The sequence below is a fragment of the Pinus tabuliformis genome, chromosome 7, assembly GCF_031772625.1.
Source record: "Pinus tabuliformis cultivar Carrire ecotype Pingquan chromosome 7, CPIR1, whole genome shotgun sequence".
Taxonomy (NCBI): domain Eukaryota; kingdom Viridiplantae; phylum Streptophyta; class Pinopsida; order Pinales; family Pinaceae; genus Pinus; species Pinus tabuliformis.
The window spans coordinates 1807972692-1807979679 of record NC_142293.1 but is presented as its reverse complement, the minus strand read 5'-3'; positions in this window follow the sequence as shown (position 1 = coordinate 1807979679).

Below are 6988 nucleotides of genomic sequence, written 5' to 3'. Positions count from 1 at the left end.
TTCTCACTGGTTTGCCTAATAGGGGCGAGCAACTGACTCTGTCCGGGACTAGGCCGGGTGGCCAATCCCTTGCTAGCCTCCGGCTAGAGTGGTGCAATAATCAAAACTAGGAGAAAGGGATAGAAATCAAATACATATCCCTGCCTGAACTTATGGTAATTGCCTTTATAGTTACCAGACTTTGCGGCGCAGCCGCTTTGCATATTGCCACCGGGTCCCAAATGCGGATGGCGATAGATTGCTACCGAGGCACTATTTTCAATTGGTGTGACGCTGTGTTGGCCAATATGAAGGGCCAACTGACTATGGCAAAGAACGGGCAATTAAAGACCTTTGGGTATGGGCCTCTAGTTGTGAGCTTTGCCCTAGAGAGGGTTCCGATGGTGATCCCACAACATCTCACTGTTGTAGCTGGGCCTCCTCGAGAGCCAAAGTTGATGCGATGGGTTGCGGTGATGGCCCAACATCCTGATGAGGGAGCAGGAGTTGTTCGATTTCCTGCGGGTTACTTTCACTGGTTGGAGGACCAGGTCTTTGCGATCCAGGATTTTCCTTATGCCGGAGTAGATTTTCGCGGTGATCTGGAAATGGTTCTTCCATAGGGAGAATAATGGGATGACAGAGGTACTTCATTTTTCACAAATTTTTAAATTATTTACTTTTTGTTTGTTTTTATATCGTCTCAAAACTGACAGTGACAATTTCCAAAATGCAGATGTAGGTCCACAGCGTCCGGCCAATCTCCGGCCATTCGAGAGAAGAGTACCAGTTGCACCAGCACCTGCCCCACAAGATGCGGCCGCAGAGACCTTAGGCGAGCTGGAACAGGACCTAGAGCGTCTCACGGCGGACATACCAGAGACGACTATAGACGATATTCCTATCCGACTTCAGCTCTATGTGGTCGCAGTCCCAGGACCTTTCAGGAGGTTCCTGTGTAGGGTAGCGCGAGCAGTGTTCTCGTATAGAGAGCACCACCAGTGATTGGCTAGTCACTTTTTGTAGACACATGTGACATTTTTGGTTTTTTGTACTTATCATTTTTGCCGATCATAAGGTGTTTTTCAACCTATGATCGAAGACGATGTATATTTTTGACACACTCCTATCTATATATATATCATTATTACCGGCTTATCTTGTTAAACATGTATGATGAAATGTTTTTAAATTTACATTTATGATTATCGCAAATGTCTGTCTAACATTCGAGAAGCAATTGCATCTGCTAATGTATTTAATGACCTTGGAATATGCTGATATTCAATGTAATCAAATTCACGTTCCAAGAGGCGCACTCTCAAAAATAACCTTAATAACACTGGATTTCTAATGGCATATACTCTATTAAGCTGTAATACAACGAGTTCAGAATCTAACCTCACTATCAAACTCCGAATCCCAAATGAAATAGATTCAGATAATAACTCAATCACTGCACTGTATTCTGCAATGTTGTTTGTTGTTTGACCGAGGCTCACCCCATGCATAGAAACTAACTCGTCAGAGGGCGAATAGATAACCCAAGCTGCGGAAGAGATATTCCGTGTACTACGACAAGCACCATCAGCAAATCCAATGTACGTTTGGAGAGGCGTCGACATCTGCAATATCAAGAGTAAAACCAAGATAAGCCAGAATAACGCTGAAAACACACTTTCTAAGCTAAGCACACTATCTAAACTAACAAACACACCAGCTAGAAAGAAAAATTAACCTAAGTAACCTAACTAAGATCTCCACAGCCATTGTTTAAGCATAATACCTCTTTAGGTAAAGTCCATTTCTGGGCTTACCCAAAGAGTCCCCATCAAAATCTACCAGCTCATAGGCCCCTTTTGCTAGCTTTCGCTTGACAATGTAGGGCCCATGCCACATAGGAACGAATTTGCCAGCACCTAATTTATCATTAGCTTGATCGTATAATAGCACTAGGTCTCATTCCGAAAAATTACGAGGGGTCACGTTACGATCATACTGAGCTTTCATCCTTTTTGCGTGAGTCTCGATTGCCAATGCAGCGTCACGTCGAGTCTCATCTAATTTAGCTAAGTATAATAGACGTTTCTCCTCTTCGGAAGTAGCTGGAAGTAATTCGACAACCATTTGAAGTGATGAGATTTCGCATTCAATGGGCAACACTGCTTCCAAACCATAAACTAGTTGGAAAGGAGTGAACCGTGTTGATGTTTTCACTGAGGTTCGGTACGCCCAAAGCGCTGAAAATAACATGTTGTGCCAATTCGACCGGTTAATACCAATGATTCGTCGGATCATGATAACTAGAACTTTGTTGATGGACTCAACCAAACCGTTTGCTTGGGGATAATAAGGAGTAGAACTATCATGACGCAAACCAAGCTGGCTTGTAAGTTCTGTCATCATAATGCTTCGAAAATGGCACCCATGGTTAGTGATTATCGCTTGTGGGACACCTAACCTAGCAATAATATGATTGAATACGAAAATCGCAGTTGTCTTGCCGTTAGCCTCGAATGTAGGCATCGCCTCGGCCCACTTAGTAAAATAATCAACCGCAAGGATGATATACGCATGCCCCCCGGCCGAGTGAGGGTTACATGTAATAAAGTCGATACCCCATTTAGCAAAAGTATCAACAACAATTATAGGGTGGAGAGGAGCAGGTGGTACGCGCATCTTGCGATCAAACACTTGACAGTTGTGGCATTTTCGGACCGCAATGATACAATCTTTAAACATGGACGACCATAAGTAACCAGCACACAACACCTTCTGGGCTGTGGCATACCTAGAGATATGACCGCCACACGCTCCAGAATGACAGTTATTCATAACCCTTTTTGCCTCTTCATGAGTTAAGCAACGACGAAAAACCAAATCTGCCCCACGACGATAAAGAGTATCTTAAATAATTTTGTACTGTTGGGACTGGAATCGAATTTTCCGACGTTCCGACTTTGAAGCTTCGGGCCGAAAGGATTGGGTTTGGAGATAGACGATTATATCCCTATACCACGGGTCTAAAGTGCTGATGAGAAACAGAGATTCATCCGCAATGGGTTCCTCTGCCACAGTTTCCGTGTCAGCACGCGGGAAGTCACACATCAACTCTGCAAAAACTAAAGATTTCTTAGACTTAGACTTTTCAAATTCCAAGTCGAACTCTTGCAAGATAACAATCCATTTAGAGTACTTGCCCCCTAGCAATTGTTTAGTCAAAATATAGATCAAAGGGTTGCAATACGAAATGACTGTAGTTTTACGGAGAAGAATGTAATGACGAAAACATTGGACAGCCTGAACAGCTGCCAGGGCCAATTTCTCCACATGCGAATATTTGAGCTCGGTGGGATTTAACATCCTACTAAGATAATATATCACATGTTCCGTTTCGAATTCATCTTCCTGTACTAAGACCATTCCAATAGTGGAATGAGCGGCGACGAGGTACAAAAAGTAATCCTGGTTGTAGTTGGGAGGATGCAGCAACGGTGCATGGGTCAACGCGTGCTTTAGCGCATCAAAAGATTTCTGAGCTATCTCATCCCAAGAAAATTGAGCATTTTGTTTCAACAACCGGGTAAAACCCTTGGTAATCTCGGCGTAGTTAGGAATGGATCGGCGTAAAAAGTTTGCTTTCCCTTGCAAAATTTGGAGTTGGCGCAGACTCGAAGGAGGAGGCAATTTGATGATAGCTTCGACCTTCGAGGGATCGACGCGAATGCCGGCTTTTGAAACTACAAATCCCAGCAATCGTCCCACTTCGATGCAGAAGACACATTTGTGTGGGTTCAACCGTATACGATAATGCCTACACCTCATAAAAATTGCTCGTAAATGGATAAGGTGATCAGCTCGATGTAAGGAGTGAGCGGGAAAATCATCGAGATACGGTTGCACAATGTGCTTGATGTCATAAGACATTGCCCTTTGGAAAGTGGCTCCGGCATTCTTAAGCCCAAAAGGTAATTTGCAATAAGCAAATGTCCCCCATGGACAAATTAAAGCTGTTTTTGGTTGATCGACAGGTAGAATATTGATTTGGTTGTAACCGGAAAAACCGTCCATAAAGGAAAATATTTCACTGCCGGCACAATCATCAATTATTTGATCGATATAGGGCGTTGGATAGTTGTCCTTGGGACATGTTAACACCCAGGTTGTTCCCTATGACTCCCAAGGGAATACGGCCGGGGTAACCACTAACCAATCTTTGGATCACAGTTTCTAGCCAAACTGTAATCAGAGAGGGCTCTCTCTTTATGATTTGTCTCTGTTATGATGGTGTTTTAGGCTAGGTATTATGCTCAGGTTTTGGTTTATGTTTTGGTTGAAGGATTTCTTTCAGGGCTTAAGATGTATTGTTTAGAGAGTAATATATCATTGGGCAATGGAGTCTGGAGTTGTGAAATGCTTTGAAATGCAGGATTGGTGGTGTTCAAACTGCAGGGCCGATTGTGTATCTCAAACAAACAAATTTAACTTGAATGGTGAGGCATGTCAGCCAACAGAGAGCAATTAAGAATTCTCTATTAAGCTGGTGATGTGAAAGTGAAACACGTTGCACAGGAGCAAACTTGAATTCCTGAGACAAAGGTCACTGTGAAAGATGTATTCTGAAAGTGCAGCAATTAAGAATTACACTTATCAAGATTACAGCTGAAGAAAACATTCATTAACAACACAGATTGAACTCAGGGTATTTCTAGAATAAATCCTGAAAGTTATTCTTTTTCCTTGTTGCTAAATATTCAGAAATAGGAAACATATATGGATTTTAACAAATCAAAAATACATAACAGAGAGAGTTACAGAGACTTATTGTATTGTGTAATACACAGGAATCCAGCAGTTTTCAACAGACACCAGAACGCATTCAACACTTCAGAAATCCAAGAAATTCCATCACTTTCTTTATTAAACTTCTGAAAGGATTACAGCATAAGAACTTCTTCAGGAGAAATCAACAACAACCCTTGCAAACTCATGCGAAGGGGATCTTATAGAAATGTTTATACAAAATATCTCAGGCATTAAGTCATCTGAGAGAGAAATATCTTCCTTACTTCGTACAGAAAAGTAGAAAAGAAGTTATTACAGCTTTGAATGCAACATAACTGCTCTTTAAGTCTGTCAGAGGATAATTTGACCTTTGGAGGTCATTGAGTCGGTTGAACCGCTTTGCTTTAATGCTGGAAAATGTGTCTTTACCTTTGCTGCGCTGTATCTTCTCGGCTCTGCCAGCTGTGGTTTCCTACTTTTGCTTCGTTGGCCGAAATTTTTGCTGAGTTGGCTCAACTTTAATCTTTAATGCATGCTGATTTTGTTAAACTGTGCTTTGCATAACAATTCATATTTTAAAAAACAAAATTTGGTGAATGGCTCAATGTCTATAAAATTTTCTGTATTGTATTTGTCCACCAGTCTTGTGTAGGGAGTTGATGCCTGAGAATTGCATCCATAGTCTCCTCTGCCTCTGTATATTTGTAAAAATTGGGAGCCACATCAAACAGGTGATTGATCTCATTCATTATAAAAAATAGACTTTCTACCTTGTTGTAGATAGTCTGTCCTGTAGCTGGCCCTGTTTCTTCTGAACTGATGGGCTTCTCATGGATTTCGTTTGTGGCAAATGCATTCACTCTTTTGGCATACTGCTCATGAATGAGCAGTCTCCCTGCGCTGTTCAGTAAGCTAGGGAGTCCTCTGTTTTGCAGCACCAGGAATTTATCCATGAATCTTTTTACCTCGGTCTGCATGTCCCGGGTTCTTCTTTCCAATGTCTGCACCAAATTTCTCAATGTGAGAACCCTTTTGATCAACTGAATGGTCTCAGTTCTATTGGGAATTCCCATGTTTGCCAGCTGAGTACTTGTTCTATTATTCAACACATTGATCATCCTGGTGGCAACTTCAGGCATGTTGCCTAGAGCAGCCCTTGACTTGTGAATTTCAGCTTGTGCTTTTGGGATGAGCTCTAGCTGCTCATGGATTGTCTCTATATACTGCCATTGGTCAGTAATAGATTGGCCAATGTTGGCCCATAGCATTGCCTTAAGCCCAGCTATAACTTTATCTAATTTGAGCTCATTTTCTAGCTCTTTTATCCTGTCTTTGAGGGCTTTCACCTCCCTGCCCTTCTCTGCCACTGCTTGCTTGGATTTATCATATCTGTCATTCACCTTGGCCAATTTATCCCTGGTCTCATTCAGCTCTGCCATTTGAGCTTCCAGGGCTTGAATCTCATTTTTTAGCTTTTGCATGTCCAAGCTACGGGCCTGCTCTGTTGGTGGAGGTGCTGAAGTAGGTGGTGCAGCTTGATCAGTCTGTTGGGGGGGAGGAACAGTAGTTGGGGCAGTTTCCTCAAGGTTTATGATTTGAGGAGGAGGCTGAGAGGTCTGCCCTTCTTCTCTTTGTTTCAAGGCTGCCTGTAATGCTGTTTTTGCAGCCTCCTATTCTCCCAGCTTTTCCTGAGTTTGGATTAGCTGCTTGTACAGAGATATCAACAAGGTAGTGGCCTGTTGATCATGTCTTTGCTGGGCAACATCATCTGTTTGAGGGTGAATTGTGGCTGGGAGTTTGATCTTTCTCCTCAAGGCTTCCATGTCTGCATCCCTCAATTTTAATATCTCTTGTATGCCCTTGATATCTTTGGGATCATGCCCCATCTCTATGATGATGTCCTCTAAGGACCTTATTCTGTTGTCCTTTTCCTGGGATGATGCTCTCTCCAACTCTAGCTGAGAGGCTGTATTGTTAAGGCTATTTTGTAGCCTGTAGTTATCCAATGTTTGGTCTGCCAAGGAAGCATAGACCATCTCACCCGTTTGCTTATGCAGTTCTATCTTTTCCATTGGGTGGATATCCTTGGCAAGGACTTCCAGGTTAGTCCTCAAGTAGTCAGAGGCAGATTGGGGCTGCACTGCTGTTGGCATAAAATGACTCATGATCATTTTGCCTTCCTGCACATCATATGCAGACATGAGTCTTTGTTGATTGGTGGGAG